General features: G+C 44.3%; 1 long non-coding RNA gene across 2 annotated transcripts; it reads left to right on the top strand.

Moving 5' to 3' along the window:
* Positions 1-1073: 1073 nt before the first annotated feature.
* Positions 1074-8800, top strand: LOC109298341. Of its 2 annotated transcripts, none has more exons than XR_002097591.1 (2): positions 1074-1557; positions 8196-8800. It is a non-coding gene; the product is annotated as an uncharacterized LOC109298341 (long non-coding RNA). The 2 variants fall into 2 exon arrangements; XR_002097590.1 differs by having other exon boundaries at positions 1078-1529.
* Positions 8801-11868: the final 3068 nt, after the last annotated feature.

Genomic DNA, 11868 nt, shown 5'->3' with positions numbered 1-11868 from the left:
ATTGGCACATATTATCAGTTAGCTCCCTTGCACCACTTGGCAAGAAAGCTATCTTTGTAGCAGGCAGCTGTTTCCTCATGTCCTAGTCAACCATGGCCTCTCAACAATTACAAACCAGTTCCCAATCTGTGACATTTAGGAATAAAACAATTGTTATTCAATGCAATTGTTAAGTGCATCCATGCCCCATATAGCACAAGGGCCAAATAGGATGTGGCTTCGGTCCTGTGCAGCCATGGTAGCAGGGCAATGTCACCAATCGCTGCATTGTGGGAAAAAATATAATTTGCTATCGCCATGCTTCAAGAGAGGGAGAAAAGGCAGGTGAAACTGTGCTTTGGCCCAGGCAATCCAGCTCTGGAGGAGGAAGCAAAGTACTAAACATTCCAGGAACTGCTTGCCCCCTAATCCCAAACAGCTCTCATTTCTTCATCCCTGCCATCCGCCGGCATCACTAATGTCCATTCTTGGCCTCTTATCTACCCTAACATACACACTGGTCTCCCACCATCCCTCTCCATGATCCAGTGGGCCACGGTGTGTTATCATGAAATATTTGGCCATTTTCCGGCATTTAGAACATATCTATGGTTACTCATCTCTTGTGGCTAAAATGTGCCATGTTGCTCAATTTCTGACAATCATGGGTTAAATTATTTGTACATTGTATATTTTTAAACTGCTTTAACTGAAAAAAAAGTGTGTCTGTTCATGTTTTACGTGATCATCTCCTTAGAAGTCTGTGGATTTGACAGGAACGCCAGCAGTAAAGGGCTGCTTAAAGAATATAATCAATGATTGAAGAGCACACAAGGCTGAACAAATACAGAGTTACCTTTGCAAAGGTAAATGTGTTACAAGTGCTAAAAAGAGCATCGTCTTCACATCAAATCAAGCAAGGTACAGGATTAGAGAAACACTGTGCCACGAGGCACTTTCTCAGCACGACATTAACCTCAGAACACAAAGCGATGCGTCTGGAAGCAGAACTGCTGAGCTGCAAACAACCTGGGTGTGAGTCAGAGAACATTAGGACAGGCCCTGTCCACCAGGAACATAGACTTGATTGCATGTGACTTGTGTCAACTCTGCAGACATCAAGAGCAGAACATAAAAGCAAGGCAACAGAGAGATTTCTAAATGAGCCATTCAGCCTCTAAGGCAAGTAATCTGGCAAGAACTCGAATTCCAAGAGAGAAAGTCAGCCGGTCAGGTTTGTGCTCTACTGCTAGAGTCTTCATTCATTTTTTCCAGGGGAAAAAGAAAATATCACTGAAACATCATGTTTGTCAATTATGATTATGTCTTATAAGATGGATTTATTTTCTCTTAGACTAGCCCACAACTGTGAAAGCAGAATCCCAATCACCTGCTCAGGCTCATTAGTGTCTTTGGATCCTAACAACCCACTCAGTTGCAGTAAATGAAAAACTAATCCCTATTTTATGTCATTGGCTGAAAAGGATTAACCAACTCTTGCTGCCCATGCAATCAGCCTTGCAGCAGAGAGATTACTGCCTTCTAATACAGTAAGTCTACACATTCCAATCTGTTACAGTAAGTAGCATTTAAAGCTTATTCCTTGAAATGCTTAAGCATATTAATACTGTAGGACATAAGATTGTTTTCTTATGGTGCAGTGATTCTTTTGTCACTGCTACTAAACTTTGTATTTATACTATTTCCCAGAAGATACCTAATTATGCTACTTTACTTCTAACATTTAGCTAAGCAGCATTAGCTACTTTGAAAACTCTTGGCGGATCTAAATGAAACCTTTGTTAGTAAGGGTCTGACCTTGCCAGCAATAAATACCCAAAATTTACCTGCAGGATCGCATCTTAAGTAGCTAAAACTGAAAACAGCCTCTTTAATTAGCTGTTTAAGAGTGTGACACGTCAGGTTAAAGGGTGTGAAGTGTCAGGTCATATTTTTGCATGTTATTTTGTTCCCAACAGATAACTGAAATGAAAGCCATTACTTACAATTAATGTTGTCTAATCACGATTGTGGATTAGGCTCAGAGCTGTAACCCTTGGACCTTCCACATTAGTTACAAGCCCAGAACTCTTCTTGATGGGCATTTCACACATGAAATTAGTGAAGAATTATGTGGCAGAGAAAAACAGCACAACTCTAAGGGGAGAATTTCTCTCAAAGGTTTGACTTACAATTATCATTAAAAAACTGAATGTGGCAATGAGCCATCTGTGAATTAAAACACTATTGTTTGAGAACAGGCAATCTATGTTCAGAGAAAAGTTCAGTCCCGGACCAGAACATGAGATGTAAATTCAGGGAGACCCTGCCTCTATTTTTCAAGTGTGATTTTTTTTTGAGGTCAAAAGCACTCTTCATAATAAAACTGGCTCATTTTATGTATCTGTATATTTATACACACACATAATACAAATATATATATAGTATGTATTACTAAAGTCAGTCATGAAGTGACAGAAGATGCTAACTGGGAAAGCATATTTTGAGTGCAGTTTTGTCACTATTACATTTTTATAGCAAAGTATTACAGTTTTGTATTATATTTTATATCAAAGGAGCCATACACTATAGTTTACTATCACTGTTCTAATAGTATCAGAGCTCAGTAAATGCTGCATATAACAAAGATGTCACTTGAATATAGCAAAAGACCTTCCTTCACTTCTTACCTTTTACATTTATTCCTGATTACTTAAATTGTCCACCCACCATTAGTCTAATTTTGTCATTATGTACTATTTGTTACCTCCTTCAGGACAGGGATGAGCTTTTTTGGTTGGGATACTGGTCATAATTAAAGCTTAACAGTGTTGCCTCCATAAAAAAGTAACAATCAATTTCCCAACTAAAATTTTCATTGACACACTTTAGACTGGGGGTGGGCAAAATACGACCCTTGAGCCAGATGCGGCCCGCCAGGCCATTCTATCTGGCCCGTGAGGTCCCTAAATATTAATTTCTGAATTTTTTATCTGCCCCTGGCTGCCTGTCAAAGATGACAGGCAGTGGGACCAAGGGGGAGCCAGTGGCAGAGCTAAACAGCTGCAGCAGCAAGTCCCGCCCAGCCCAGCCCCCCTTCTGCTCCAGCCCCCGAGCACCAGCCAGAAGCCTCTGCCTACCAGGGACTGTTGGAGGTTTCTGGCCTGGGGCTGGTCCTGTCTCCCTGCACCAAGGGAAATATAGATAAGGGGTGGGGGGGAAGCCATGGGAGGACCATGGGTGATTGCCCAGTCCTCAGGGCTGGGCAGGCCAGCTGCTGTGGTCCTAGTGCTGCAGCCAGGAACCACGTGGTGCTGGAGGGGTGGGCAGGCAGGCAGGTGGGCAGGGGGGAAGCGGAGCAGGGAAATGGCAGTGGCAGGCGGGTGGAAAGGGGCAGCGAGTGGTTACATAGACAGCAACAGCTGGGCAGGAGCGTGGGGCCTGCACCAGTGCACTGGAGCCAGCGCCAGTGGGGCCTAGAGTGGAGCAGCGGGAGCGTGGGGCCAGGCTGTCAGAGGCTCTATGGAGCCAGGCTGCGCTGCTCAAGCAGGGAGAGGAGGGAGCCAGCCAGGCTCCATAGAGCCTCTGCGCTCCTGCTGACCTACTTTGGGCCCCACTGGCACTGCACTGGCACAGGCCCTGCAATCCCGCCTGGCTTTTGCTGTGCTCCGCACATCCGCTTGCTGCCCCTTCCCCTCACTTGCCGCTGCCATTTCCCCACTATCCTGCCCCTGTCCATTATACTCTGGCACCATGTGGTTCCCAGCTGCAGCAGCAGAGCCACAGGAACATCTGGGATGTGGTGCCAGAGAGGTGATGAGGGGGTGGGGGGAGGGAAGTGGCAGGAGAAGGGCAGCAGTGGCAGATAGGGGGCAAGTGGCAGTGAGCAGGAGTGCCCCATGCCTGTGCCCTGGGGCCAGGAGTGGCAGGAGCCTGGAGCCTGGGCTTGAAGGAGCGCTGGTGGGGGCTCTGCCTGCCATGGGGGGGGGCAGGCTGTGGGCAAACGCATCCCCTCCACACAAGCCACAACCCTCCCTAGCCACCCTCCCCTCACACACTCACAGCCCCCCACAAATTCCACATACAACCTCCCCCCACACCCCACAAACCTATACCCACCCTCCCACAATATACAAGAGTAAGACTTCATTTTAAGCTATTATACTACCACCTCTATGTACACTACACAAACACATGTAAATCAGAACAAAAATATTTTTTGAAATGAAATTAATGAATGTTGTAGTATGTTTGATTTTTAGAATATAATTTGGTATTTTTCTGGTTCAGAGATGGCAAAACCCCTTGCTGAAAGGAGTACTGGTGGTGAAGGTTAGGGAGCAGGGCTTCTGGTCCCAAGGTGGCAACCAGGGGGTCGGGCATCTGTCAAGGGGCGGGGCTACACATGCGGTCCACAACAGCTTGCCAAAACTTGGTAAGCAGCCTTCCACCCAAAATAATTGCCCACCCCTGCCTTGGGGCCTTCCTGATCCTGCCTCTATATAACCTTCCCTGCTGATCTTACCTGCCAAGTCTTGATGTTCCTTGATATTGACTGGGAGGCTGCCCCAGGAGTGCTCTCACCAGTGCCTGGCCAACCTACCTGATTGATCATGGTCTCAGGCCCTCTGCCCACTACCCAGAACTACAGAGTTATCTGCAGAGTCTCTTGCACCCTGGCAGACCTACTCATGCCTGGCTGGCACTGTGAACCAATGGTCACCTCCCATGGCCTTAGGACTCTTAATCATGGCCTCCTTTCACCCTCATAGCCATGGGCATGCCTTGCAGATGACACTCTGCCATTGTTTGCCTTCCTGTATAGGCTTTGACTTTCTTAGCCTGAGTCTACAGGTTACTCTGGTGGTGGACTGGTAGCCTTGTCCCACTAGCTCTGGCCTGGCCGTTCAGCCTCTGGCTGCTTCCATTACCTCCTCACTCGCTGGCTCTCTCAGCCCTAGGAGTACTTGACACAGCCTGCAGCTCCCACCCCTTGCCATTCTGAATGGACAGGAACTCTTCTCCCTGTAGAGTTCAGGGCTGTACTACCTCTGCCTCAGGGACCCAGGTTTATGTCCCAGGGATCCTCACCTTCTGGGCAGGGCTTCTCCTGTCTGGCTGCAGGTGTGTCCCCTCAACCTTCAGCTTCTGTTTCTCTGGCCAAATTGTAGAGTGCCCTTGCTACCTAAACAGGGCTTTGCCATGTTATCCTATTGCTGGGCAGCTAGCCCCGCAATAGGCATTTGCAGCGTACAGGTCCCTGTCTGGCTACTTCCCTACTAGCCCAGAATCTGCTGTCTTTCCCCACCTGGGGACATACCTACCGCAGATGAACCTGAACCTGTTTAGGACTTTGGCAGGTGAGAGAGGGTGCTGTGGATGTGTCTACATGAGATGCTAACCTCACAGTCACCTAATAATACTGTGCAGTAGTGTGCCGGGAAAAACCCATACAAATACACTACTGTGCAGTAGTATTAGGCTACTGCATAGTTAGTAGGGCTGTGTGAAGCTTTGGGTGCTGATTCAATTTGGAGGAGATTCAGCCTGATTTGGTGGCCGAATCTCTGAATCCAAATAGAATTGGGGGACCAATTAAAAGGTCTGAATTGATTCAGAGCTCTCCGAATCAATTCAGAAAAGATTTGGAGAGATTCAGTGATTCGGGCAATCCCTGCCTGCTGCAGCAGGGAGCTGGATGCGGACACCGAGCTGGTAAGTAGGGGACAGGGGAGGGCAGGCTGGAAGAGTGGGGAGGGGACCATGTGGTGACCCCTGCCTGCTCCTCCAGCCCTCCTAAGTGCCCCCGACCCCTGCCTGCTCCCTCAGCCCCCCAGCATGGCTGCCCCACCCGGCCCCAGCTCCCAGCACTTTAAAAAAAATTCCCCATTCACTGGCTTCTACCAGGCGGGGGTGGGGGGCAATCCCCACCACCTCCCACTGCCCCACGCCATGTGGGGGCCTCTGCCACTAGCCTCCTGACCACCCCCCACTCCCCCAGCCCCCCATGGCTGCCCTGCCTGCCCCACCTCTGGCCCTTTAAGAACAAAAACAAAAAACAAACCCGAGCTCACTGACTGCTGCAGCAGCCTTGGGGCTTCTGGGGGCTCATGCAGAGCCCCCCATGTAGTATGGGGCAGTAGGGGGCAGTGGGAATCATTCCCCCCCTGCTGGGCAGGAGCTGGTGAGTGCCAGCTTTTTCTTTTCCAAAGAGCTGGGAGCTTGGGCTGGGCAGGGCTGGAAGAGCAGGTGGGCTGGAAGAGCAGGTGGGCAATAGGGCCTGTGTGATTTGGAGATTTGGCTGATTTGGCAGCAGCCGAATCTCCAAATCAGATTCGGCCAAATCGACTTGGAACAGTGATTTAAATCACTGAATCGAACCACTATCCCCTGAGTTGGCTGAATCCCAAGCAAATACTAGCTGCTTTGCACAGGCCTAATAGTTAGGGTCTGTAAAAACTTGTGTGCTGGCAGTAACTCCAGTACTGCACATTGATTTAATATTTGGCTGTCCTGGGCAACTGGTGCCTCCTGATACTAGGACCGGAGTGGGGGTGGTCCCCCAGCGGCTGATTGCTGCTGCTGGCAGAAGTGCCAGCAGTGCTTTTCTCGGCACCCCCACAATCTCAGGGGGGCACTGGCCATCACCCCCCACTCTCCAGCCAGCGAGAGCCAATATCAGGGCGGGCATGTGCTCCCCCTGCCCCCCATGTCCCTCCTACATGTCACCTATGGTTATCTAAGTACTAAACTTAATGTGCAGTAACTACAGCAGATTAATGAACATGTAGATGCACCCAGTAGTGACAAAAGTAGTCCAGCTTTGATTATTTATGGCTTTGGCAGATTAGCAAAGAAGTAGAACTTAAGGGATGCAGCTTCTAGGCCTCTTAGGGCTTTGTAGACTAAGTGGAAGGCCACCTTTTACTGGCAGGCAGCGCAGACTATTGCTGAGATGATTTTAGCAAGCATGTCCCACTTGGTTTACATCTGCCTGAAAAATGTACCATGCCTGGCAGAAGCATGCTCTCTGCCTGATCTTCCCACTAAACTGAAAGTAGCATAGTCATATCCATGATGCTATTGGCAGGCCAGTTAGCATTGGTGCAGGCTGTCACCGTCACGTTCTTCTAATTATTCTGCTCAAAGCACTGATGGGGCTTCTCTGCTTCCTGATTAGGAGGCGGCCTGAGTGGAGCAGTGCACTGTGCTTGAAGGTGTTGCCTGGAATGATAAACATGGCTTGAGTGCTTTTCCTGATTAGTCCTGAGAGGCAAGGATTTTTTAGGGTGCCATCTTTTATTTGACCAAGTGTGTGGTTGGGATAAAGTTAAACAAGCTTTCAATTATAAGATATTCTGCAACAGCCTTTTGATCACAGGAAACCAGAAATGTGATAAAAGACTTGACAAAGAATGTGTTACATTCAAAAGCTTGTCTAGCTTTCTCTCAGCTACATAGCTGGTCCATAAAAGATATCACCCTAAGAAAGCCTTACTCTTCCATAATTTCTGGACCATCACAGTAAAACATCACTGTTACTCCACCTGGTTAGTCCCCCCATTTGTAGCATTTTCCTCTAAGCTGGCTGAATAATATTATCTTGCCTTCTCTCACCTTGCTTCCCTTTCTGTATGTTGTCAGTTTGCTGTTGGGGAAGAAGTTCATTCTATGGCAAACCTGAAAAATAATCCAACAGAGTTTCAAATTTTATATTGCATGGGATTTGTCCCCCATGCAAGAGGAAGATTTGGCTGTCACTGGGTGCATCTACATGAGACCCTTCGAGTGCAAACTATTTCTACTGTGCATTAGCATGGCAGGCCAACCCCGTGCTAATGCACAGTATATTTAGTCTACCATGCATTAACATCACAAAAAGACCATTTATTTGCACTAATGTGCATTAGTACTGATTACAACGCGTTAAGTCATTACAGGTACTAAACTTAATGCGCCATAACCTGTCATTACAGGTACTAAACTTAATGTGCCGTAATTACAGACACTCTCACTAACACAGTGATTCTCAACCAGGGTGCCATGGCACCCTGGGGTGCCTTGCAATCCACACAATATTAGCACTGTTAGGTGTACAAACATGATTCATAAGATAAACCCAGAGATTTCAACCAAAGGAATCCAGATTGTTAAAAACATTTAAAGCTGTTGCGCACTTTCTGAGTTCTTCAAATGAATTGCTATTTTTTTTACAGGAAGAAATCCAGTTCTGCCTGTTCTAGAGGAAGTCCCTTCAAATTACTCAGCACTCCCTGCTGGACAGCTGTCTTCTAACCAGCTAGCTGAGAGCTGATGGATGTCTTTTCATCAAATCTGCTTTGTGCTCTTCTGCTTTCACATTTTTTCAAATGGCACTAAATATAATGGAAAGGGCCCTATTCTACTTCCACTATGTCGTATATTCATCATCTTTGCTGACTGGACAATAGAAGGTAGAATACCCTAACAAGATGTTAAGATGTTAACAAAATTGATCCTTTAGAAAAAAATGTAACAACTAACAAAGATGTTTATTTCTAACCTTTTTAACACATTAAAACAGTTAATGAATTTATGAATATTGCATTTAACATAACAAATACATTCAAACAACTTTTAATGCTACAGAAAAATAGCTAAATTTATGTTATACTAAGCTGTATAGAACAGAATTCTGCATTATTACATGAAAAAGTGCTGTGTTGTTCTAAGTAGTGGCAGTAGCTTGGGCAAAACCATCCACTACATGCTTTGTTATAGATTAATGTATTCAAACTGGAAGCTTAAAGGTGCATAACACACACTAAATAAACTCAACATGCTCTTGTCAATTGACATTTTTCTCTTTATAACAAGTTCAAGTTTAGAGGGAGAACAGCAGATTTACTGAAACAATATATTAAATAACAAATATAAAACCAAAAAATTGTCTCTAAATATAAATATATATATAAGAGCAATGAACATTTAGATGTTTTTGCACCAAATACAATAATGTATTTTTACATGAAATGACAGAGGTTAAAGGCTTTGTATTTTTACTGAAGATGCTGAAAACACTTGTCAAGGCTAAGTCACAAAAGAATTCAAGAAGAAATAAGATGTATTCAGAAGAATGTAAATGGCTTTGTAGTTTGTGATGAAGAGTGAAACCCTTTCATAGAGGAAGACTGCGATGATCTCTGATCCTGTCCAAATGCAAATAGAAAACTAAAGTCATCTTTTCCATCTCCAAATGTGTTAGAAGATGACTCAGAGGGAAAGGAAAATGTAAAGCCATCCTCACTTTCTGATTTTCCAAATAAACTCCCTGCAGACAAAACAAATTTTTACTTAATCTGTTAAATTAGAAAAAAACTCATTTTAAGAATATTGGTATTGCCATACTATGTTTTTGAAATAATGTCATGCTTTCATATCTTATTGACTATCAACATACAATGGTATGTTTATTCATGCATTAGAAATGCTGTTCCAAGGATCTCAGTTTTGAGGCCACTGCATGTATTGAAGATTTCCTGAGACAACTGCATTCACTCTCTTCTGTCGAACTACAAAGCCCTCTCTGGCTGTCTACAAAATGAAATACTTTGAAAATCAAGAGGCAGTGAAAATGGGTGTTGGGAGGGGAGGTGATCTCTTACCAAGTTATCAGCAAAATGAAATGCTTAGAGAACCATTGCTACAGGCAAATCCACTGTCTGAACCGTATGAATTTTGTCTTTCAGAATGTGACATCACATACTTTTTTCTAAAAAAAATTACATGTACACACACTTCACCATATTTAGCAGTTCCTTCTAAGGACTGGCCCTTGAACTTCTCCAGCTGTTCCTTTCACCTTGGTGTTCCTCTCATGGTTTGTTTTAAGCACGCCTAATGCTCTCCCTGCCTATCTCTTCTTCTACACCTCCTTTTTCATGAAAATACTGTCCAATCACTGCAGAGCTCTGAAGTAAGGATTCATTACTTATGAGTCAGGACAGTTTTGTGTTGGTCCAAATACACATGTATACAATGGACCACAAAATTACAGTCTCACAATTTTACCATTGTGACATTACTGTTTTGGCTAATCAGGGGCCAAGGATCAGTTACATAATGATAAATAAAATAGTTTAGCGTATAAAAGTACTTTTTACTTCCAAACATACCAATATCTTTGTGTGGAGATACAGGATTGACATTTCCTGCAGAATAACTTTCATCCATCTGAAACATAGTAACCATTACATTTAATGAATTAAAAAACTAGAATATAATGCTGATCTATCATCATTTTACATAATCTCAAAATCAATTAAGGTTTTATTTTGATGAAATTTTTATATTTAAAAATATTAAAATTGCATGCTTCACTTTTTCAATAGTTACTTAAAGATGTAAATAAACCAGCAACTGAAGCACTAATTAAAACAACATCATGAAAACCAAAAAAAAAGACTTGCTGTTTCCAACTTTTGACCAGCTTCTAAGTCTAGCAGCATATTTCTGCAAACAATTAATATTTTCTTATTCATTTATTCTTTAGGTCAAAAAAGTAATCAGAGGTGGGGAATAATTAAAGCTACTCAATACCCCAGAGAAAGAATGCCTTCACAGTCAGTTTCACATATTATTTTGTGTGTAAAGTTATATAGGATATATTAAAAAGAGCTAGTGAAATTAAACATTGCAGTGATGATTAGCTGAATGACATTTAAATACAGACATCCATAGTGTTGCTCTAACTCAACTGCTACGGATGTTCTGGTTCTCAGATGCTCTATCCAGCTGAGGTCTGAGGATGGAGAATGGAGAGGCAAAAGTAAATTCATGCTACATTTGTGATTTGCCAACCCTGGGATCAGCAGGGAGCTGATTCAATCCCCAGGGTAATTAAGAACACTTGCAGGACACAGTAGAGTTCTAGCCATGTGCTTTTACCCCTGGCCAGATCTGCCAAGTTTACATGTGCCAGTCGTCTTGTGTAAAGGGCAGGGAATCTGGATCAAACATTACATTAGTACTGGTGTGACATAACATGATCATATTTAGGACCTGACAACTCCATTTTTTCTGGATGAGAGAGGAATTTTCTGCTACTATTTATTGCAAAAACTAACCTACCATTAAAATTTTACATTTTCAACCTTTTTAAGTGTAAAGCAAAAAACCCTTCTGAACTGGAATTCAGCTTGCATCCACAGACAGACCAGGGGAGTGTCTCTGCTGCTGCTCAGGTCATTCACAAACTCCATCCAAGTGGAAAGTTTTCACTGCTGTTTTCAAAATTTAAAAGAACGAAGGCAATGTAATTCTGCTGCCAGTCATGGGTGAATCCAGGATCTCAGAAATGGGGTGCAAGCACATCCCTTCAGCTGTATGGTGCATGTGTATTGAAGAGAGTTCATTGATCATTACCACACAGCCCATGGCACACAGCAGAAAGTGTGGCTGCAGCTGTCTGTATGACTTTGTCATGTCAGTGCAACTCCTCCTGGGAGCTCCACATGTGCTGTAAGGTCTATGAGCTCACCAGCTGGTCAGTGCAGGGTCTACCTACAGCCCCTGCTCCTGTGCGTGCTTCCCCTCCCCAAAATTTAGAAGGAGGGCAAAGTAAGGGAAAAGTGGTGGCAATGTGCAGCCCCTGGGTTCTATGAAAGGAGGGGCTGAGCATTGCTGCTGCTGCTGCTGCTCCTGTTACGCATCATCTATGAAAGCTTATGGCTTTTTAAAGAAGTTAGTCTCTAAGGGTATCTTTACATGTGCTCTAAGGCAGAGGGAGAAACGCTTTAATTAGAGTGGTTCTGAGAGCCACTCTAATTAAAGTGCCTGCACCTTCACATCTATTCAGTGTCCTGTGCTTCAAAATGGTGATGGGGACACTTTAACTAAAGCTTATTCGAC

The sequence above is a fragment of the Gavialis gangeticus genome, unplaced genomic scaffold (assembly GCF_001723915.1).
Source record: "Gavialis gangeticus isolate Ggan-Ray unplaced genomic scaffold, GavGan_comp1, whole genome shotgun sequence".
In the NCBI taxonomy this organism is placed as follows: Eukaryota; Metazoa; Chordata; order Crocodylia; family Gavialidae; genus Gavialis; species Gavialis gangeticus.
The sequence above is the reverse complement of the archived record's forward strand: the minus strand, read 5'-3'. Positions and strand labels throughout refer to the sequence as shown.